Here is a 23,943-nt window from a genome sequence, read left to right on the forward strand (position 1 = left end):
GTGAGCGACACCCCAATTCTGCATTTATCCTTAATGTAACAACCTCATACTGCCTTTATTCAGTCTACTCTGACTTTTCCATTCTATATTTATACATGCAAATGTGACCACCCCTTTCTACATACACTTCTGTACACCTACATAATTTCACATTACAGTGACATTTCCAGTCTATAGCTATACATACTGCAACCCCCAATGCTGTATACACTCTGATGTGACAAGAAAATTGTGCAATACTAAATTTGCCCACCTTTTCATAACCCCCCCCCCCCCCCCCTTCAATTCTGCATCTACTTATGCTACTGTGATGACCCTATTTTGAATCAATTCACATTTGAGCAATATTTTCGTTTTGTAACAATCATGACTTCTGTGAGACAGCACTGACCTCTCCATCAAGACTTTTGTGATGCCACACATTGGATTTTCCCTGTCTGATGACACACTGTTCAGGATATCTACAAACTTTTTTTTTTGTTTATAAATGACCACATTATTTTGACACTGTGGTCTGTCTAGTCCAGTCCGAGCACTATAGAAAGGGACTACTTTATAGATGCACTGTACTTCCTTCAGGAATGATGCTATGGTGTCGGGTACCTTATTTCCCTGACTGTAGGACACTGATACGCAGGAAGTACTTAGTCCTGTCCTGGCAAGCTCTCTTTGGACACCCTGTTCTTTCCTGGTGTGTACAGGTAAATGGGAAGTTTCACATTGTAGCAGTACTTCATCTAGCATTGCCAACTTTTCTGTAAGGATTCTACCAGACTCAGCAGACAAAATACAGTACAGCAAATCCTAACTTCACCTGCGCTGTGCATGCACTGGAGTTGGTGACAAGCTATTAATATTGCTGCATAGAGCTTACGGCAGCCTTGTCTGATGTGTCCAGCCCACACAATGCTGTGAAAGTATTAGCATTCTTCTGCCTTGCCATTACCACTCAGACACTCCTGTAGGCTGGCATCACCAGACCTCTGCTTTCTGGAGGACTGACCATATCCAGCACTGGTCCCTCCTATAGCTCTGCAAGAACTTTTCTACTGTAGCACGGCTGCTCTGTCCTGCCTCCTGCCCCACACCCCCCTCCTATAGCTTTCATTCATGTGACCCCACCTCCTCAGCCAAGCTTGTACTCCTGCTAGGACAGCATCAATATGTTTCCTGCGGGCTCAGAACAATGATGCCTCTCTGGATAGCAATGTGCCTTCCCCTGACTCTACTACCTCTTGTCTTTGTTAACCAGCGCTGTGACCTATTGGACTGTGTCAGTTCTACTTGGATGTGAAGTCCCCTGGATTAAACCTGCAAGTTTTCCACAGCACATGTAAGTTTCAGACGTGTGATGTGAAGTGCAGAATGCCCTGTGCAGAATGCCCTTGTCTCAACACTGGGCAGTTTGTCCCACTTTTATGTTGTTGTAGGTTGTCTGCTATCTCTCTTTAGCTCCGTCTTTTGTCATGTTGGTGGTAATAGGACCACGCTTGCAATTTAGCATTCTGCAAAAGAGGTGATAATTTTGTGAAGTGCAACAAATTAATGTCATTGAATCGATTTGAGATCTGGGAATATGCCCATGAAGGTTGAGAGGTTTAGCAAGTAACACAGCTTTTCACGGGGTATTGATCACCAGTCATAAGATATTTGTCGGCAATGAAAAATCCTCAGGAGTAAGGAAAGCTGGCACATTTAAAGGACAGCTAAAGGGAGAGGTATATGGAGGCTGACATATATTTATTTCCTGTCCAATTCCAGTTGCCTGGCTATCCTGACGATCCTCTGCCTCTAACACATTTAGCCATAGACCCTGAACAAGCATGCAGCAGATCAGAGGTTTCTGACATTATTGTCAGATCTGGCAAGATTATTATTATTATTTAGTATTTATATAGCGCCGACATATTACGCAGCGCTGTACAGTGTATATATATATATCTTGTCACTATCTGTCCCTCAAAGGAGCTCACAATCTAATCCCTACCATTGCCATATGTCTATTATGTAGTGTAAGTACTGTAGTCTAGGGCCAATTTTTAGGGGGAGCCACTTAACTTATCTGTATGTTTTTGGAATGTGGGAGGAAACCGGAGTGCCCGGAGGAAACCCACGCAGACACGGAGAGAACATACAAACTCTTTGCAGATAGTGCCCTGGCTGGGATTCGAACCAGGGACCCAGCGCTGCAAGGCGAGAGAGCTAACCCCTACGCCACCGTGCTGCCCGATTAGCTGCATGCTTGTTTCTGGTGTGATTCAGGCAATACTGCAGCCAGATAGATCAGCAAAGCTGCCAGGCAACTGGTATTGTTTAGAAGGAAATAATATATAATAAATAATATTCTTCTCACTTCAGCTGTCCTGTAAAGAAGCAAGATAGTATTTGATCCATACTGTGTCTTGAAAGGCTGCTGTAACACACTCGTAAACTTTTATGAGATAGGATGAGGGAAAATTAAATATTGTTTGGAATTGCTAAAGAGTCTCGTCGGAAGCAGAGGGACAAAACGGGCATTAATTTTATTTGTGTTTGTGAGGAATCGGCCAAGGGCCAGCCTGACACTGGAAAGAGAGAAACTCAAGATCGCAGTGTAATACTAGTGCTGTTCTGTTTGCTTGTCGCTGCACATCTTGAATACGGTGTGCGTTTATAGGCTATGTTCTATACATAAGAGATTAGTGCGGAGTCCAAAGGCAAGGAACTAAAGTACAATGTTAGAAAAACTCCTCATGCACTTAAAGGACAATGGAAGTGAGAGGGCTATGGAGGCTGCCATATTTTTTTCCTTTAATGCCAGTTGACTGGCTATTGTGCTGATCCTCTGCCTCTAATCCTTTTAGCCATAGACCCTGAACAAGCATGCAGCAGATCAGGTGTTTCTGACATTATTGTCAGATCTGACGAGATTGGCTGCATGCTTGTTTCTGGTGTGATTCAGACACTACTGCATCCAAATAGATCAGCAGGGCTGCCAGGTAATTGGTATTGTTTAAAAGGAAATAGATATGGCAGCCACCATATCCCTTCCACTTCAAGTTCGCTTTAAGAAAAGAAATTCAACCAAGGTTCTGTGTAGAGACTCAGTAATAATTGCCCATAATTATTATTAGTGATCATTTCAGGCAACATGTTTCTAAAGCCTTGTTTCCACTAGCAGCTGCTCCGGTTCACTGGCCAGGTACTTGCTAGCACTTGGCACCGGCGGTGGACAGGTATTCCCCCTCCCATGGGGTTGAGTCAGCGATTGCCGTCCTCAGACACAACATTATTATTATTATTTTTATATAGCACCAACATCTTCCTCAGCGCTGTACAGAATATATTGTCTTGTTGATTATCTGTCCCTCAGAGGGGCTCACAATCTAATCCTTACCATAGTCATAGGTCTTTGTATGTATCGTGTAGTGTATGTATCGTAGTCTAGGGATAATTAACCATTTCTGCCGCCCGGACGTGAAGCTCACGTCCGGGCGGCTGCTCTGATGCGGTGGCGCGCTCCCGCCCGCGATCGTGGGTGCGCCCCCGCCTCCCCATGGTGTCCCCCGGTAGCCCTGGGATCAGTGAAAGGGAACATGGTTCCCGATCACCGATCCGTGTCCTCAGCAGAAAAACTGAAGCGCTCACCCGTGAGGCTTCAGTTCTTCTGCCCGGAAGACTTTCCGCATCCCCCTTGTACTTCCGCTTAGCGAGAAGTACAAGGAGGGAAACCAAAAACGAAGGTGGCCATCTTGTGGCCAAATAGTAAAACTAGATCTACACATTTTTTATATTACAATTTACACACATACTAACATTAAAAATTAGCTATTTATGTCCCACACCAAAATATTTCCCAAATAAAATTTTTAATGGAAAAAAAAATTACAATAAAAAAAAAAAAAAAAGACATAGTTACCTAAGGCTCTGAACTTTTTAAATATGCTTTTGAAGGGGGTATACTACAAATATTTTTTAAATTATAAGCTTGTAAATAGTGATGGGCGCAAAACGGAAACAATGCACCTTTATTTCCAAATAAAATATTGGCGCCATACATTATGATAGGGACAGAATTTAAATGGTATAATAACCGAGACATACGGGCAAATAAAATACATAAATTTTAATTATGGTAGCATGGATTATTTTAAAGCTATAATGGCCGAAAACTGAGAGAGAATGAATTCCATTTTTTTTTCTTATTAATCCTGTTAAAATGCATTTACGGTAAAGTGGCTCTTAGCAAAATGTACCACCCACAGAAAGTCTAATTAGTGGCGGAAAAAACAAGATATAGATCAATAAATTGTGATAAGTAGTGATAAAGTTATTAGCGAATGAATGGGAGGTGAAAATTGCTCCGATGCATAAGGTGAAAAATCCCCACGGGCTGAAATGGTTAACTTATCTGGATGTTTTTGGCATGTGGGAGGAAACCGGAGGAAACCCACGCAGACACAGGGAGAACAAATAAAACTCCGTGCAGATAGTGCCCTGTCTGGGGTTTGAACTGAGGACCCTGCGCTGCAAGGCAAGAACACGCAACTTTTTGAAACCACTGAGTGACACTGCCGCGTATCAACGTGACACATGGAATTACCAAATGCTGCCATTCGGCTGCATGTAGTTGCAGAGGAATGGCACTTGTGGCAGTTCATTCGCCTGTGGAAAGGCCTCAGTGTGCGCTGTACAGACATGAGCTTTTCTTTGGAAAAGGTTAAAAACAAAAAGGGTTGATAACTACCGGCATGTGGCTGATTGTTTACAATAAGAAGTGACTCTCTGTCCAGACCTTATACTGTCCATGCCTGAAATGATCTATTGTGAATGTTTTAGTCCCTATCCGGCAGTCATTGACAGAGAGTTTCAAAAAGTTTTCACTGGAGTATCAAAAGTTTGCACAGCAATCAAATTGTAAACCCCAAGCATTTGGGTCAATGCAAAGAAGACACATTCAGAAACAGGTCAGAAAATTAATAGTATTAACATCTGTAGAGTAGCAAGTCATTGATTCATGACCATTTGGCTTGGTTGTTGGGCATATCCTGTCAAAGAGGGGGTGGTTGGAGGAGCAGCTGTTGGAATCTCCCACAACACCAGAAGAAAAAGCAGTTGTTCTAAACATTCCATGGTTACCTGCTTGCCGCCTGTTTTTGATTAGCAGATGCATTTAGGGATGCCTGAACAGACACCAAAAGGCCAAAGCAATCACGAATAATTGTTTTTGACTCTCAAAAATATGCTCCTTTAATCTGCACTCCTCTTGATTTTCAAATGTGCAGAAGTGCGGATAAGAGCTGTAGGGTGGTGATAAGTAGTGGAAACAGATTTACGTGAACTGAAAATTGAAAGCACTGGGGAAGAGTTTTGTATCTTAAAATTGTAAACAGCAAATAAGGTAGTTTAGTTTTACGATCAGGGTGTATTGTATACCTTGGAGGTAACACATCCACATATAAAATGGGACTAAAATCCAGTGTTGTGGGCATAAAATCTTCAACTCCTCAGTTTATAGTACCTTTGACTTTACTTTTAGCATTCTGATGTATTTCCCATGTTCATTGGAAGAATGCAACAAGCAAGATTTTTAAAATTGCTGAGCTTTTAGTAGAGATGACATCCTGTATGAATACAGTCTCTGCTCTTGGGAACAAACCAGAGAACTACTGTTGCCTAGGAAGAATATTTTGATTATTTAGTATTTCTATTGCGCCGGCATCTTTTGCTGTGCTGTACAGAGTATATTGTCTTGTCACTAACTTTCCTTCAGAGGGGCTCACAATCTAATCCCTACCATAGTCAGTGTTCTTCCCAGGCTCTTTTGGCCGGGTGCTCCACCCAGCTAATTTTGACGAGCACTCAGCTGTCATCGGCTCACGTCCTCATCCTCCAATGCTGTAATCAGAATTGTGCCGTTCCTGACGGTTGCTCCCCACCCTGCTACTTTTTCATGCCACCCGGCTGGAAAAAATTCTGGGGAGAACACTGCATAGTCATATGTCTATGTATATATCGTGTAGTTTATGCGGTGTAGTCTAGAGCCAATTTAGAAGGAAGCTAATTAACCTCCTTAGCGGTAACCCCGTGTGTGACACGGGGTAAGCCGCCGGAGGGTGCCGCTCAGGCCCTGCTGGGCCGATTTACATAATTTTTTTTTTTTTTTTGCTGGATGCAGCTAGCACTTTGCTAGCTGCGCCAGCACACTGATCGCCGCCAGCCCGCGCCCGATCGCCGCTATCCGTTGCGGCGCGCGGCCCCCCCCCCCAGACCCCATGCGCTGCCTGGCCAATCAGTGCCAGGCAGCGCCGAGGGGTGGATCGGGACTCCCAATGACGTCCCGACGTCGGTGATGTCATCTCGCCCCGTCGCCATGGCGACGGGGGAAGCCCTCCAGGAAATCCCTTTCTTTGAACGGGATTTCCTGATCGGAGATCGCCGAAGGCGATCGAAGCGGGCGGGGGGATGCCGCTGAGCAGCGGCTATCATGTAGCGAGCCCTGGGCTCGCTACATGATTAAAAAAAAAAAATAATAAAAAAAACTGCTGCGCTGCCCCCTGGCGGAATTTTTCATACCGCCAGGGGGGTTAACTTATCTGTATATTTTTGGAGGAAACCCATGCAGGCATGAGGAGAACATATAAACTCAGTTTAGATAGTGCCCTGGCTGGGATTCAAACTGGGGTCCAGCACTGAGAGTGCTAACCACTACCTCACCTTGCTGCTTATGATGTTGATGGAAAAGGATTTGCTTCTCTGTTATTCTTCCAAGCTTGTCACTGCCAATAGAAAAGGAATCGTGATATTTCATCTGGTATTTGATGGATTATTGCTTTGCAGGGAAAATGGAAGAAATATGTGAAACAGATATTATTTTTCCCATTTTACTGACAAGTGGAAGTCCAAGATCCATACAATTAACATACAATTTGTATCAGCTCAAAATCATCAGCATCTTATTAACCACTTTTAATTAGAGTATTACATATTAATGTTGTGAAATTAAGTAAATATGTTTTTATTAACTTTCTGATTTTTCCAGAATAGTCTTTTTCTCTGCTCTGTTTCTTCCCTTCTATAACGTTTTGAATGGCTGTTTGGTACCAACAACACCAGGCTGGAGATAAATACCGAACATCTCACTTGAATTGACATTTTATGAAGTTTTTTTTTCCTCATTTGTTGGTTTCAAGTGCGAGGCCCAGTGCACACCAAAAACCTCTAGCAGATCTGCGGTTTTTGAAGCCGATTTCAGAGCGATTCTAGGCATGTTTAGAAATCTTTTCTAAACATGAGCAGATTACAAATATTGTTACAGTAAAAGCTGTTACTGAACAGCTTCTGTAACAAAAACGCCTGGAAACCGGCTCTGATGTAGCGTTTTTCAGAGCGATATTAGCTTTTCCTATACTTTAACATTGAGGCAGAAACGCCTCAGAAATCTAAAAAATGCTGCAGCCCCTGAGTTTGCATTTGTGGATAAAACGAACCGCTCTGTTGTGCACCATCCCATTCACTTTCACTAGCCAAGCGGTTTTCCCCCTGAAAGAGTTTTAAAAAACGCTTCAGAACCGCTCTGGTGTGCTCCAACCCTGAGGCTAGAAACCCACTAGGAGAGCTTTTCTGAGCGCTTTGTGATTTGAAAAGCTCTAGCTAATGTAATGCTATGGGTGTGCTCCCACTTGAGTGATGTGATTTTATAAAAATCCCCCATAGCATTGCATTACCAAGAGCTTTTTCAAATCACTCACGCTTACAAAGCGCTCCCAGTGGGTTTCTGGCCTAAGGGCTGGAACCCACAGGAGCGCTTTTGGCAGCGTTGCGATACGCTAGCACTTTGCCAAAACGCTGGGCCAATGTTAATGGATGGGGCAACTTCCACAGGAGCGTTTGCGTTTCCCAGAAACGCAAACGCAGGACGTGCAGCATTTTGGGAGCGTTAGTGCTTCAAAGTAAAGTATTGAAACGCTAGCGGAAACGCTCAGCAAAACCTAAACTGAGCGATTTTGCTAGCGTTTTGCGGTTCAGCACACTGTAACAAAATGAAAAATTATTTACAGGACCAATCAGGATAAAAACGCAAAATGCTACGCAACCGCTGAGCAAAAAAATACAATGTTGCAAAACGCGACTGCAAACGCGCATGAATCCGCTTGCACACCGCTCAGACAAACCTCTAGCGGTAGCGTTTCGCGTTTGCTGTTTTCAGTGGGTTCCAGGCCTAAGGGCCCTTTTCCACTAGAGCGATTGCGATTGGTAAATCGCAGATCGCTAGCAATTTTTAAAAATCGTTTGGGTTTGCTAAATAACATAGGAATCACGGTAGGTAACTTCCACTACCGCGATTCGATTTGTACAAAAGCGTGATGCAGAGCGATTATTGCCGCCATTTTGCTATGCAGTGCATAGCAAAATCTCAGTCGCCGGAAAAAAAAAGGTTTTTGCTGAATCGCATTTGCCAGCGTTTAGTGCAAACGCAATTGCTATTGGAAAAGGGCTCTTAGTTTGTTTCAGTTTTCTATGCTGTAACAGAGCCTTAGTGAATTGACATTTTACAAAAACATTTGGTAAAATCAGTGGTTTTCTGCATTTCCACATAATGCTTAGTGAATCAAGACCACTAGTAGGTTCTCATACTACATGGAAGTGGTAAAAGTGGCGAATCTTTGGCATCATGCAAAGGAAAGGCTAGAAATCTTCTCACATTCTTCATGTAATACATGTATCGGATTTGCAGACGTTAGACAACGCTGATTTCACAACAGGTCTACAGGGAATCTATACAGAGTATAGCAACACTGTATTATTGTTTGTGTAAACACTAAGCCCAAATGTAATAACCATTTGAATTTATTTCATTAGCCAGGTGAGTTTTAACCACTTGCCGACCACGCACTCATAACGTGCTTCGGCAAAGTGGCAGCTGCAGGACCAGCGACGCAGTTCTGCATTGCCGGCTGCAGGCTAATTAATCAGGAAGCAGCCGCTCGCGCGAGCGGCTGCTTCCTGTCAATTCACGGCGGGGGGCTCCGTGAATAGCCTGCGGGCCGCTGATCGAGGCTGGCAGGCTAAATGTAAACACAAGTGGAAATAATCCGCTTTGTTTACATTTGTACAACGCTGCTAACAGTAGCAGCGTTGTACCAGATCAGCGATCCCCGGCCAATCAGCGGCCGGGGATCGCTGTCACATGACAGGCAGGAGCCTGTTAGAGGCTGCACAGGACAGATGTGTTCCTGTGCATCCTCGGATCTCCGGGGAAGGGAGGGAGGAGAGGGAGGGGGGGAATTTCGCCGCGGAGGGGGGCTTTGAGGTGCCCCCCCCCCCCCCCCGCAACACCCAGGGAGGCAGGAGCGATCAGACCTCCCCCAAGCACATCATCCCCCTAGAGGGGAAAAAGGGGGGGCGATCTGGTCGCTCTGCCTGGTGTTTGATCTGTGCTGGGGGCTGCAGAGCCCATCCAGCACAGATCAGCTAAAACAGTGCTGGTCCTTAAGGGGGGGGGGGGGTAAAGGCTGGGTCATCAAGTGGTTAAACCTGTGGTACTGGTCCTAGAACTGAGAATAGTTTTTTTTTTTTTTTTTTTTTTTTTGTTTTTTGATCAACACAAAATCTGTTTGTTTGAAAAGTTGCAGATAAAAGTCTGTACAACAGTCAGTGCAAAAGAATATGAAAGTACAATCGTTAATAGTCATGAGAAAAATACAAATGTAAACTTACAGCACAGTGAGTTAAAAAAAATAGCCTTAGAACAACACTCGTACCCATATGCCATAGAATGCGAAACAAAACCAGCAAAATTGCAAACGCAGGACATGCAGCATTTTTGAGCGTTAGCATTTCTGCAATGTAAAGTATATAAACGCTGGCGTAATCGCTCGTCGAAACCTACACACAGCGATTTGCTAGCATTGTTAAATTACTGCAAACTAAAAAAAAAAATGAAAATTAATTGAAAGGACCAATCAGAATTAAAATCGCTAATTGGAAATCGCTACACAACCGCTGGCAAAAAGCTTACACTTTTTAGGGCCCATTCACACCTGAGCGGGAATCGCACGATTCCCGCTCACGGCAAACCGCTAGTGGTTCTGCAAGAACCGCTACACAATGTAGCGAGTGGCAGTGTTCTCACTGCCGCGGTTGCGGTTAGCGATAACCGCAACCGCGCTGCACGCAGCGGTTTGCCGGCGACGAGCGTTCCGCGATTTGCGATCGTGATTAGCGTGCATAGCACGCTAATCGCGATCGCTCCAAACCCGCCGCAGTGTCCAGTGATTTTTCCGCGCTGATCGCGGGAAAATCACTCCCGCAGAACGCCGGCGGTAATCGCCGGCGTTCTGCGGTTTTAAGTGTGAACGGGCCCTTAAAATAGCTACCAAAATCGCCGGAAAACGCTCATGAAATCGCTTACAAAACGCTCATTAAAAACGCTAGCGATTGTGATTAGCGATAGCACTTTGTAGTGGGTTCCAGGCCTCCAACTGTTTCTCACTGTTACGTGGTTAAAGAGACACTGAAGCGGAAAAAAAAATATGATATAGTGAATTGGTTGTGTACTATGAATAATTAGTAGAAGATTAGCAGCAAAGAAAATATTCTCATACTTTTATTTTCAGGTATATAGTGTTTTTTCTAACATTGCATCATTCTATATTATGTGCAGATTACACAACACTCAGCATTCAAAATGAGTCTTTCAGAGCAGTCTGTGAAGTAATGACCTCTCCTCTGGCAGAGGAAAAGTAAATAGTCCAGGAACAGTTGAGATAATAAAAGTCAGATAACAGCCCTCTCCAAGACTAACTAATGCTGGGAATACACGTTAAGTTTTTACTTTAGATAGATGGGTTCGATAGATAAATTCCAACCTGTTGGATCTGGTCGATTCTACTTTCGTTTCGATTCTCCTCATTCAAGTGAATGTAATTGATAAGAAAAGATAAGGAATCGAGAGGGGAATCGAGCAGTGAATCGAGAGTAGAATCGATCGAAAGCGAAAACGACGGCAAAAACGAACGCAAAAACGTACCGTGTATTCCCAGCATTAGTCGGAGAGCTTAATGGCTTGTTTGCATAGAGATAACAACTGGAGTTTCTCAACTCTTCCTGTACTGGAAACAATTACACTGGTGTATCTGATCTTAATGTTTTATTTCTTAGCTGTGCTACACATACAAATCATAATATCATCATTTTTTTTTCGCTTCAGTGTCTCTTTAAGTGACCGGAAACGTGCAGATTTATGTGCACTAAGGGCTAGCTCACATTGTTGGTGTCTCATTTAAAGGGGTACTATGGCGGAAAATTGTAACATTTAAATTATGTGCAGGCATATACAAATCAGAAGTACATTTTTTACAGAGTAAAATGAGCCATAAATTACTTTTCTTCTATGTAGCTGTTACAGTATTTAGTAGAGATCTGACAGAAGCAACAGGTTTTGGACTAGTCCCTCTCTTCATGGGGGATTCTCAGACTTTTTATTTTTTCAAAAGCACTTAGTGAATGGTAGTTGCTCTGCCCAACTGCCAAAAAACTGTAGCGAGCAGGGAAGCTGGCCAACATCATTGTTTAAATCCTTTTTAGGGAATATCTTTATAAAGAATAAAAGCCTTGCTGAAAATCCCCCATGAAGACATGGACTAGTCCAAAACCTGTCACTACTGTCAGATTTCTACTACCTACTTTGACAGCAACATAGGAGAAAAGTAATTTCTGGCTCATTTTACTCTGGAAAAAACATACTTTTTATTTGTCTGTTTGCACATATTTTAAATTTTATATTTTTTTCGCCATAGTGCCCCTTTAACTGATGCTAAATGTTTTTTTGCAACCTTGCAGAAAAGCACTTGCTATCTGTTCCTATTGCGCTTAGAGCCCCTTGGAGAATATGGAACCGCTAATGCAAATGACTCTAGAAGCTACATGGAACGTCTTGGGAACATTTGTTAGACTGCAACGCTCAAAATCGCCGGCAATCGAGGGGAAATGCATTGAGATGAATGCTACCATTCATCACCATGCAGGACACAATGGATCCAGGCGCACAGAGGCGTGGATGGACGCAGGCAGCCACCCGTCCGTCTGAACCAGCTCTTCCGGTAGGCGTACAATAAGGCTGCATGGCAGAATTCTCAAACGAACATTCCACAGAGCTTTACTTGATCCTACTAAAGATTATACAATGGGCAAACACTGACTAAACCATTTATAAATGGATATTGTAATTTTTACTACAGTTCTTCTTTAAAAGGAACCTGAGGTGTGACACCTATGGGGGCTGCTATATTTAATTCCTGTTAAATAATATCAGTTGCCTGGTAGTCCTGCTGATCTGTCTGATCAGTAGGGTCTGGATCACACACCTGAAACAAGCATGCAGCTAATCTTGTCAGATTTGTCATAGATATCTGATCTGCATGCTTATTCAGGGTCTATGGCTTAAAGTATTAGAGGCAGCGGATCAGCAGGACAGCCAGGCAATGTGCATTATTTAAAAGGAAATAAACATGTCTGCCTCCATGTACCTCTCCCCTTAGGTTCCCTTTAAAGGAGTCATCAGGCAATAATAGGTCTCCCTGATCTACTTACTTGGGACTTCCTCCAGCCCCTTGCAGCTGACATGTCCCACTTCGCAGCTCCGCTCTTAGCCGCTGGTCCGGGGTCCCCGCACGGTGTCTTGCCAGGCCGTCCTCTACTGCGCAAGCGCCGCTGTCAATCAAGTCCACGTTGCCCACGGCGTACTGCACAGTCACAATAGTCCTGCGCCTGTGCAGTGGGTCGCAGACAACGTGGGCTTGATTGTCAGTGGCACTTCATGCAGGCACAGTAAGGGCGACCTCGAGGTCATTCTCTGCACCGTGCGAGGACCCCAGGCCTGTGACTGACAGCGGAGCTGCGGCGTGGGACATGTCAGCTACAAGGGGCTGGGAGAAGCCCCAGGTAAGTAGATCGGGGAGACCTGTTATTGCCTGATGACTCCATTAAGGGCAGTCAGGGGGCTTTGATCCGGGGAATTCATCCAGTTGCTGTCGGGGCTGTGGAGTGAAAGCAATTTCTCAGTACCCGGAGTCGGTGGTTTCATAAACCGAGGAGTCGGATGATTTTTGTACCAACTCCACAGCCCTGGTTGCCGTGTGGCGTCAGGAAGGCTTTTCTACGTCTGTGAGGTAAAATGGACCATAGCTTCCCACAGAGCTGTGGAGTCGGAGTTGGAGTCGAGGAGTCGGAGTCGGGTCAATTTTGGGCACCCGTGGTCGGAGTTGGAGTCAGAGTCGTGGTTTCAGAAACTGAGGAGTCGGAATCGCATGATTTTTGTACAAAATCCACAGCCCTGTTAAGTATTAGACTAAGGAGTCGGAGTCGAGGAGTCAGAGTCTGAGAAATTTTGGGTACCCGGAGTCGGAGTCGTGGTTTCAGAAACTGAGGAGTTGGAGTCGGAAGATTTTTGTACCGACTCCACAGCCCTGGCTTCCCAGGAGTTTAGTTTCTCTTCAGGAGTTGAATAATTAGCAAGGTTGAACTTGGACACGTAGTCTATTTCTCCATTGGCAGTCACGGGATGTTGTCTGGTGAGCCCCGCTTAGGGACAATTAGTGATAAGAGTTGTTTAATGTTCTCCTTAAAGTGCTGTATAAATTGAAAGTAATAATAATGTCCTATGCTGTTTACACTAGTGCTTTTGAAGCAGTCAGTCCTTCCTGCTTGTTGAGCAGTGTTATAACTGCAGAATTAAAGTGTGCACAAGTGCAGCACGTTAGGATGAATTCTACAGCGTAAGTTTTCATATGCCTGCATTATGTATCGTTATATAGCGTGTGCGGAAATATGTTGGTTTGCTGTTGAAACTCGTGTTTGCCCACAGCATCCGGCCAAGACAGTCTTGTACGTTTCTCAAAGCAGGGTACAGAGAACACTGAGTTAATTCTACTACAACCACTACTAGAACTCGATGCGAGTATATTAAATCTTAAGAGGAAACAGAGGCATGTTTTGTGCACAATCACATGCCTCTGTGTGTCTCTATTGCTGCCTCTAGTCCCACCTGGGAACTTCTGTGCCCCCCTGTAAAAAGCGCCAGGCTAGCGACAATCTGCTTGTCGCTATCCTTCCATTTACATGCATCTTGTCATTCAGTCAGCGCTCCCCCCGCCTCTGTCCCCACCGCTGCCCGCCTCCATGAGCTTCCTCCTATCGGAAGCTAAGCCGTGACCCAGGAAGTCCCTCCCAATATTGCAAATATTTCCAATATTTCCAATATAAATCTAGTAATAAAGTGGTCTCTACCAAAAAGAATACATGGTGGGGATTCAGCAGCATCTTGGCAGTGCACATGATTGAGCAATAATGAGGAAGTGGTTACGCTGGGTAAATTTAGGACTGTGTTGGCACAGCAAGGGTTTGTGTAACTTTTGTTTGGAAACATTGTGGCTGTCTGTAATGACTAGAATTTGTTTTTATGGCTTCTGTACAGAAGTTCAAGAGCAACATTTGGCCTAAATGCTTACATCACGCCTGAAGTGAAAGGATGAGATAAACATACACAGGTGTAGTACTAGCCCTACTAAGAGACTAGAGTTCCTTCCTGTTGTCAATGCTAAAAAGGTTGTTGAATTTAGTCTTGTTTCCCGAAAAGTAAATAAAAGCCAAAAGAGCTTTATGTGAGTGAGAAAATGTATAGAGGTAATAATCTGGTTACTCCCTCTTTGCCTGAGAACGCTGGCTATGTCCTGTGAAAGGCGTTGTTTGGGAATTTTTGTAAAGTGATAGACTTTTTGAAAATTGACGAAAGTCCATTACTTCCTCTGTTTAGCAAATATTTTATACTTGTTGGCCTCTGTGTTACACCAGTAGTTGTATTACTTTTCTCATAGGTGATATTTTCACTCCTTATCAATTAAATGCCTTTTAAGCCACTAGCAAGCAAGAAAATACTTAGAATAGTTTTGACAGTGCTTTTTCGCCTACTTTCTGGTAGTTTTTAAATTTCAGAGTGCTGAAAAGTTATGTTAAACAGAAGATGAAACAATTATCTCCTAGAAGAAAACCTATTGCTCATTCACACTAGTTAGTGAGTAGAAATGCATGAATAAAACTCATGAATGGGGTTGTGATTTGTTGTGCATTTCTATGCATTTCAATGAGTTTTAACTCCTGACTAGTTGAAATGCACCGCACAGCAACTCACTGTTGTAGTGTGAATGATAAAATGAAAGTCTATGGACTGTTCCCTTGTAAAACACACTGTATGTGCAGTGAGTCAAAACTCACTGCAACTCGCATAGTGTGATTGAGCCCTAAGAAGAAAAAGTGAGTTACTAGTGAAATTTGAAAGCTGTAAGGTATAATCATTAACATTATAACAAAGGCTTGAAATATCTCTCTTTGCATGTAATTAGACTATTTAAAGAGACTCTGTAACAAAATTTTCAGCCTTATTTCTTCTATACTATAAGTTCCTATACCTGTTCTAATGTGGTCTGGATGACTGCAGCCTTTTCTAGTTGCACTGTCTGTGTAATATATCTAATCTTCTTCTTTTCTTTGTCAAGCCTTGTGGACCCAGGGAGATAGTGGCTGCCTCTGCTGTGATAGAGATAAGTTATGCATGCCCCCTCCATGCCCCTTAGGGCCCTTTTCCACTTGCAGTCGCTAGCGTTCACGCTGAACGCTAGCGATTGCTGAATCGCAATTACCGGCGATTCCCCGACGTTCACGGCCGCGATTTTGCTATGCTATGCACTGCATAGCAAAATTGCGGCAAATATCGCTCCGCCGTGCGTTCGCGTTCCCGTAAAAAGCGAATCGCGGTAGTGCAAATGACCTACCGCGATTCCTATGTTAAAAAGCAAACCGTAGCGATTGTAAAATCGCTAGCGGTTTGCGTTTTTGCGATTCAGCCAGCGCAAACGCGCTGGTGGAAAAGGGCCCTTACAGGCTCTGTGTGTGCTTTATTTATTAGTCTGATGCTGGGAATACACGGGTCGATCCAGTGGCCGATTAGCCACCAGATCGCCCCCCGCCGCGTCCCCGCGTGCACCCGAATCGATTCCCGCTCGTCCCCGCCGGCGCTTCTTATCTCCCGCTCGATTCGCCGCTATTGTCCGACCGCGGGTATCAAGAGCGGAATCGATCCCTGCGGTAATCAGACACGTTGGATATTATCAATCAAGCCATCAGCGGCTCGATTGATAAGGGGGCATCGAGCCGTGTATGCCCAGCATTAGACAGTCTCTGCTCTCAATTTCAGCTTGTCTGAGGGGGGAGGGAGCTGCCCATGCTGAGAAACTGTGAGAATCCCTGACTGGAGTGCAGTTAATTCACTATGTAATAAAATCACTTCCTGGTTAGCGGCCATGTTTTTTGTTTGTGAACACTGGCTTAAACTGACGATTAAAAGCCAGGATCGCAGCGGAAATAAGAAGAGATCACAGTGACTCGATTGGTATGTTTTTTTTATTGTACAAATCGGACAGTACAGATTCTCTTTAATATATTAGTTTTACCTTTCAAGTTGAATTAATGAAATAAATGGACTTTTGCGCAATGTTCTAATTTTTCGAGTTTCACCTGTAGATTGGGCCCTAAAGTGTATGTGCCCCAGGCAGTAAATCGCAGGCCATGCTAATCATAAACCATATACAGTATTTTGTGTAAAGAAGATTTTGCTGAAACATCTCTTTAGCTTCTAGAAATGTTTATAGGTGTGTAAAAATATTTTCAAACAATAATTATGCAATTATAAAGTATTTTTATAGTGCTCTTTGGCGTGTCTTAAACATTTTAGATCTACTAGTATTACATAACCACAAAGATTTGGTTTTTTTGTAATATCTTTTCCGATCCAGTGTCCGATCACCGCGGGGATCGATTCCGCGCTCGATACCCGCAGCTGGACAATAGCGGCGAATCAAGCGGGAGATAAGAAGCGCCGGCGGGGACGAGCGGGAATCGATTCGGGTGCACTCGCGGACGAGCGGGGACGCGGCGGGGGTCGATCCGGTGGCTAATCGGCCACTGGATCGACCCATGTATTCCCAGCATCAGACTAATAAATAAAGCACACTAAAGCATGAACATTGATTTTATAGCCGTCTCACACTGCAAATCACCATTGCAAGTGTGCTGCTTTCAAGGTGGGTTGTGCAGTGCACTTTTCAAGTGCGCATTTGGGTGGGTTGCACAGCGCAATTGTGTTTGCGATTTCCAGTTGAGAAGGGAAATAAGTGTGGTAAAAATTGAGATTGCTTTATCGCCAGAATGTTGCATAGCGCTGTGATTTCCTGTTTGATTTTCCTGCGCTCTTGTACTTTCTACACAAGCTCAGTCAGTCAAATTGCAGCAGGACCGGTGCAGTGTCCAATTGTGATGCCCTAAGGCTGTCCTCATGTGCATGCTAGGTGGCAAATTTCGGTGTGGCGTAGATTACTATTCCCCCTTCAGGCCGCTATGGACTCGGGTAAGGACAGGGCAGGATCCTACTGCGGGGCAGAGTAAATGTTAATGAAGCACAATAGGACACAGCATCGGCATTTGCAATCAGGCAGTTCCTTCATGATGGTTGTATGCAATGGCCTGTGGAGGAGTGGAAGGTTTTTGCCGACTGCTCCACACGAATTGGTGTGAACGCGGCGGCAGCCCCAGAACCGCTCCACGCCGCATGGTGTAAACGAATTTCAATGGGGCTAGCAGGAGATCACGCGCACCGATGCGCACACATCTCCGCTTGGTTGCCGCTCGGAGACTGTTTGACGGCTAAACCGCCGTCTATAAACATTGTACAGCTCTGTGATCTGCAGCAGCGCTGTACTAGGGTCAGCTGTTTGACGGCTGTCCCCCTGGCAGGCACAGAAGTGATCGGCTGTCGTAGGCTGAAGCCGATCATGCTGATTGGCTGGCGGGGGAAGGGGAGGGAGAGAAAGATATAAAATAAATAAAAAAATAAAGTAAAATTTGTTCACAAATTAATAAAATAGATATTTAAAAAACCAAAACAAACAACTAGGGAGCAATCCGATCCCACCAACAGAGAGCTCTGTTGGTGGGGAGAAAAGGGGGAGGGGATCACTTGTGTGCTGAGTTGTGCGGACCTGCATCGATTGCCTTAAAGCTGCAGTGGCCAATTTAGGGAAAAATGGCCTGATCTTTAGGGGGAAATAAATCTATCTACAGTTCTATTTTAAAGGACAACTGAAGTGAGAAGAGTATGGAGGCTGCCATATTTATTTAACCCCCTTGCTGTTCCAATTATTGCGGCAAGGGTGCAGCGCAGCACTTTTTTTTTTTTTTAATTTTTTTTTTTTTTAAATCATGGAGCTAGCCTAACGCTAGCTACATGATAGCCGCTGAGCAGCGGCATTCCTCCACCGATCGCCTCCGGCGATCAGAGCAAGCAGGAAATCCCGTTCAGAACGGCATTTCCTGCAAGGCTTCCCCCGTCGCCATGGCGACAAGGCGGGATGACGTCAGAGGGAATCCCGATCCACCCCTCAGTGCTGCCTGGCACTGATTGGCCAGGCTGCGCAGAGGTCTGGGGGGGGGGGGCTCGGCTCGGCGGCTAGCGGCAGCGATCGCGTATTACACGCAGCTAGCAAAGTGCTAGCTGCGTGTAGGAAACAAAAAATTGTGCAAATCAGCCCAGCAGGGCCAGAGCAATCCTCCTGCGTGAGTTACCCCGAGCTCAGCTCGGGATAACCAGCAAGGAGGTTAATGTTAAACAATACCAGTTGCCACTTGCCTGGCAGCCCTGCTGATCTATTTGGCTGCAGGAGTGGCTGAATTATACCAGAAACAAGCATGCAGAAACACCTAATGTCAGAAACACCTGATCTGCTGCATGCTTGTTGAGGGTCTAATGTCTAAAAGTATTAGTTGCAGAGGATCAGCAGGACAGCCAGGCAACTGGTATTGCTTAAAAGGAAATAAATATGGCAGCTTCCATGTCCCTCTCACTTCAGTTGTTCTTTAACCACTTAAGGACCGGGCTGTTGTTTGCTGATCTGTGCTGCGTGGGCTCTCCAGCCCCCAGCACAGATCGGGTTTGAGGCAGGGCGACCAGACTTCCCCCTCCCCCCCTTTTTTTCCCACTAGGGGGATGACCTGCTGGAGGGGTCTGATCGCCGCCGCTCCGTGTGGCCGAGCGGAGGGGGCTCCTCAACCCCCCCCCTCTCCGCAGCGCTATTCCTCCCTCGCCCTCCCTCCCCCCCCTCCCCTTCACTCCATGGGCGGTACAGGACAGCGATCCGTCCTGCACCGCCTCTGATAGGCTTCAGCCTATCAGATGCCGGCGATCCCCGGCCAATCAGAGGCTACCTGCCTGCGTCCCTTCCCTCCCGCTGATTGGAGGGAAGGGACGCGGGCGGGTAGCGCCGATAGAGAGGAGGCAGGGGAGGGGCGCTGACAGACAGTCACAGGTAAACAGCCTGTTGTTGACACGCTGTGTGTCGCTAGCACGGCGCCAAAGATAGCAGAGCGCAGGGGGGTCCTGGGGGCACACCATGGGGCAACAGTGGCTGGTGTTAGTGTGCACAACCAGCCTCTGTGCCCCACTAAGATCATTAAATCCCACCTCGGGTTCTCTTTAAAGAGGAACTTTAATCACTTGAGGACCGCAGTGTTATACCCCCAGACCAATTTTTTCAACAAATGGGCCACCACAGCTTTAAGGCCTCGTTGCAGGGCCGCACAACTCGGCACACAAGTGATTCTTCTCCCCACCAAAAGAGCTGGTGGGGTCTGATCACCCCCAGCATTGTATTGCATTTATAAATACTTATTTTATTATTTTTCTTATTAAATTTCCCTATTTTTTTAAATTAATTATTTCCCCAGTCAGTTAGCGCGATCGGCTGTGATAGGCTTCAGCCTATCAAAGCGGATCGCTTTTGTGCCACCAGAGGGTACAGCCGAGTGACACGGCTGTCCCCTGTACAGCGCTGCCTTAGAACGCAGCGCTGTACTGAGTAATTAGATGCCGTCTAACAGTCTCCTAGTGGCGATTGCTGGGAGACTGATAGACTGCAAACTCCGCCCCAAGGACCTTACGCCAATCAGCGTTAGGCGGTCCTGGGGCTGCCGCCGCGTCCACGCCAATAGGCGTGGAGCGGGCATAAAGTGGTTAACCCAAGCTTGAACTTCATCCCAGTCAGTAGCCGAAAGCTCTTTCCCACCTGAAATCTTTACCTTTTCTTGATTAGATCATCAGAAGGGTCTTTTTGGCTGATATTGTGGTGAAACCCCTCCTATAGTGTGATGTCGTGACCATGGTCCTGACGGTTTACTGTGCAACCTCCTGGTTGCATAGTGGGAAAGAACGGTGGTTTCCAACTGCCAAGCAGAGCACAATCTCCCTCTACGGAATGTTCGTTTGCTGAGCGTTCTATGCACAGAGATGCACCCGACAGGACTAAAGATGTCACCGCCTGTGCTAAATTTCAGGATGTAAATCGGGGTGAGGAAAGGTGTTACAAAGTGCAAACACTGGCTAAATGAATATTGTAAACCATAAGCAATTTTATTCATTGTCATATTCAATACAATTCCTGCTGTAGTTCCTGATAAAGCAGTTGAGAGGTGTGCATGTTTATTCTTACCCCGACCCCCCCCCCCCCCCCCCTCCCCTCCATATGATATATTCTTCTTGCACATTTGTGCTTTTGTTTGTGCAAGTTAAAATGCCAGGCTCAGAACTTGTGGACTTGTAAGCAGGAGTGTGTTACAATATAATAGGGGTACTGAAACACGATAGAAGCCTATTAATTATTTATTTTCTGCAAAGTCAGGATGAAAGGGAGTTTAGAGTGGCGCGTCTGTGTACATGTGGTGTGCGGCTGAGAACCAGTCATGAATCAGCATTTATGAGAATGTAAAATACTGTCTGAAGCCCAGAAGTACTGCTATTATTGTTGGCCAAAATCCTTATACAGGATCTTCTAAAAAAAAATTAGCATATTGTGATAAAGTTCATTATTAGACTTTCATATATTTTAGATTTAAATACACACAACTGAAGTAGTTCAAGCCTTTTATTGTTTTAATATTGATGATTTTGGCATACAGCTCATGAAAACCCAAATTTCCTATCTCAAAAAATTAGCATATTTCATCCGACCAATAAAAGAAAATGTTTGAAACCTTCAAATAATTATGTTCAGTTATGCACTCAATACTTGGTTGGGAATCCTTTTGCAGAAATGACTACTTCAATGCGGCGTGGCATGGAGGCAATCAGCCTGTGGCACTGCTCAGGTGTTATGGAGGCCCAGGATGCTTCGATAGCGGCCTTAAAGAAAACCTGAACTGTAAATTAAAAGTCAAAATACGCATACTCAAGTCATACTTACCTTCCATGTAGTCTACTCCTCAGTGTCTTTCTCCTGTCCCGCGTCCTGTTTGTTCACTGTGATCAAGGGAATTTTCCGTCCTCCATTTTGAAAATGGCCATTACCCATAACAGCTTTCTGGTCAGCACACAGTTAAACTGTAACATCGCCCACTTGAGCCATAGGGAAACATGGACATTACCTGGTACACCAGTTTTCCTCTCAGCTATAACTGACAGCAACTGATATTTTACTGACAGCAACTGATATATTTCAGATCTGACAAAATATTGTCAGAACTGGAAGGGATAATTGTCAGAAGAAAATGGTGAGCTTCTGAGAGGGACTGATGGCAAGGTAACTATGTAATGTTCATTTGAAGTTACCTCATGTGTTTATTTTAAATATTTTTACTCAGTACAGGTTCTCTTTAAGCTCATCCAGAGTGTTGGGTCTTGCGTCTCTCAACTTTCTCTTCACAATATCTGACAGATTCTCTATGGAGTTCAGGTCAGGAGAGTTGGCAGGCCAATTGAGCACAGTAATACCATGGTCAGTAAACCATTTACCAGTGGTTTTGGCACTGTGAGCAGGTGCCAGGTCGTGCTGAAAAATGAAATCTTCATCTCCATGCTCTAATGCAGATCCTCTGTCTCTAATACTTTTAGCCATAGACCCTGAACAAGCATCCAGCAGATCAGATGTTTCTGACATTGTCAGATCTGACAAGATTAGCTACATGCTTGTTTCTGGTGTGATTCAGGCTCTGCTGCAGCCAAATGGATCAGCGGGGCTGCCAGGCAACTGGTATTGTTTAAAAGGAAATAAATATGGCCGCCTCATATATTTCTCCCTACAGTTGTCCTTTAAACTGAGGAGTCGGATCATTTGTGTTCCGACTCCACAGCCCTGAATGGCATTGTGTGTCAACTGCTGACCTGCATACTTTAAGAGGAACTCCAGTGAAAATAATGTAATAAAAAAAAAGTGCTTCATTTTTACAATAATTATGTATAAATGATTTAGTCAGTGTTTGCCCAATGTAAAATCTTTTAAATCCCTGATTTACGTTCTGACATTTATCACATGGTGACATTTGTACTGTTGGCAGGTGATGTAGCTGCTGCTTGCTTTTTTAGCAGATGGAAGCAGCTGTAAACAGCTATTTCCCACAATGCAACAAGGTTCACAGACCGGAAACTGCCAAGAGTACCATGGTCCTCAGTTTCTTGTGGGAGGGGTTTCACCACAATATCAGCCATACAGCGCCCCCCTGATGGTCTGTTTGTGAAAAGCAATAGATTTCTCATGATAAAGGGGGTATCGGCTACTGATTGGGATTTCTCTTTAACACTGCAACTGAGGGCTCGTTTCCACTATAGCGAATCCGCATGCGGGCACTGCACGCGGATTCGCATAGGCAATGTAAGTGGATGGGACCGTTTCCACTTGTGCGGCTGCGGGAGCGTTTCTTGGTGCGGCAGAAATCTGCACGGCAGAGCCGTCAGATTTCGCGTGCAGAAGGAATGTGCGCGAATCGTCGCTAATGTATCTAATAGGGAAATCGCATGCGGGGTGACCATGCGTTTTTTGCCGTGAAATCGCATGCGATTTCGCATAGGTATTAATGTTAATTTACACAGGCAGTGACATGGTTAAATTCGCATATACCTTACCTATGCGGAATCGCATGCGAAATCGCGACAAAAACGCATGCGGAATCGCACCCGCATGCGATTTCGTCCGCGGTGGAATGCAGGCGATTCCGCACCGCACTAGTGAAAACGAGCCCTGAGTGGCTCTTGATGGCCACCCATGTGAAAGCCCTTTTAAATCTACATACAGGCACTCTCCTGGGTGACTTTGTGTAAATGGAAGGGTATGGAGCAGCCCACTGTGATTTCCCGGGTGAAGGCAGTAAACCAGACACTATAGTAGTCTCTCCCACTATATAAACTGACCTATATGAGTAGAAATTGCCTAAAATCTAGCTGTCTTGGTAATACGACTTTCCCACGTTGGATATACTACTAGGGGGAGTGGCTCAACAGGAAACAGAAGCTTGGAGAGGGGGGCTGGGTGAAATGAGCATAATGAGCTTACTTTGCTGTAATTGTTCTTTCTATACTGTATAAGATCAAAGTAAGTTTTCAGCTATTTCTGTCTGTTATTTCCTGCCACGCCCTATGTGTCAAAATCAGGAAGGGGGGATAAGAGTGGTGTTCCCTTATCAGTCAGTGCAGCTTTATGTAGCAAGTTTTGAATCAGGATGGCTAACATGGTACAATGTTTCGCCTTTAAAGGACACCTTGGCGCATATGAAAATGTAAGACACCCCCCCCCCCCCCCCCCCCGGTTTTCTTTGCTCTATCACCCTTTGATACCGTGTACCGATGCCCCAAACTTGCTTCCTGGTCGGGGTAGTCACGATTTACAGCACAGGCGGTGCCTGGGAGATGCGCGCTACGTCACAACTACGTGTCCGCCGAGCAACACTTGCGCAGTAAACCCTGATCAGGAAGCAAGTTTGGGGCATTGGTATGCAGTAACTGAGGGGGACGAAGGAGAATGGGGTGAGCGGTGGGCATCAGGAGAGAGCCCACTACACATTCCTGCTCCCCCTGTTCTTACATTTTCATAT

The 23,943-nt window shown here is 45.0% G+C and overlaps 1 protein-coding gene across 2 annotated transcripts in view; it reads left to right on the top strand.

Moving 5' to 3' along the window:
* Positions 1 to 287: 287 nt before the first annotated feature.
* ST3GAL5 (ST3 beta-galactoside alpha-2,3-sialyltransferase 5) overlaps positions 288 to 23,943 on the top strand; it is a 161,042-nt gene continuing 137,386 nt past the window's right edge. For both annotated transcript variants that reach the window (XM_068275476.1, XM_068275485.1), the window contains exon 1: positions 288 to 1,333. The gene's annotated coding sequence lies outside the window, so the exon portion shown is untranslated. The remainder of the gene's footprint in view (positions 1,334 to 23,943) is intronic.

This window comes from Hyperolius riggenbachi, chromosome 1, assembly GCF_040937935.1.
Source record: "Hyperolius riggenbachi isolate aHypRig1 chromosome 1, aHypRig1.pri, whole genome shotgun sequence".
Lineage (NCBI taxonomy): Eukaryota > Metazoa > Chordata > Amphibia > Anura > Hyperoliidae > Hyperolius > Hyperolius riggenbachi.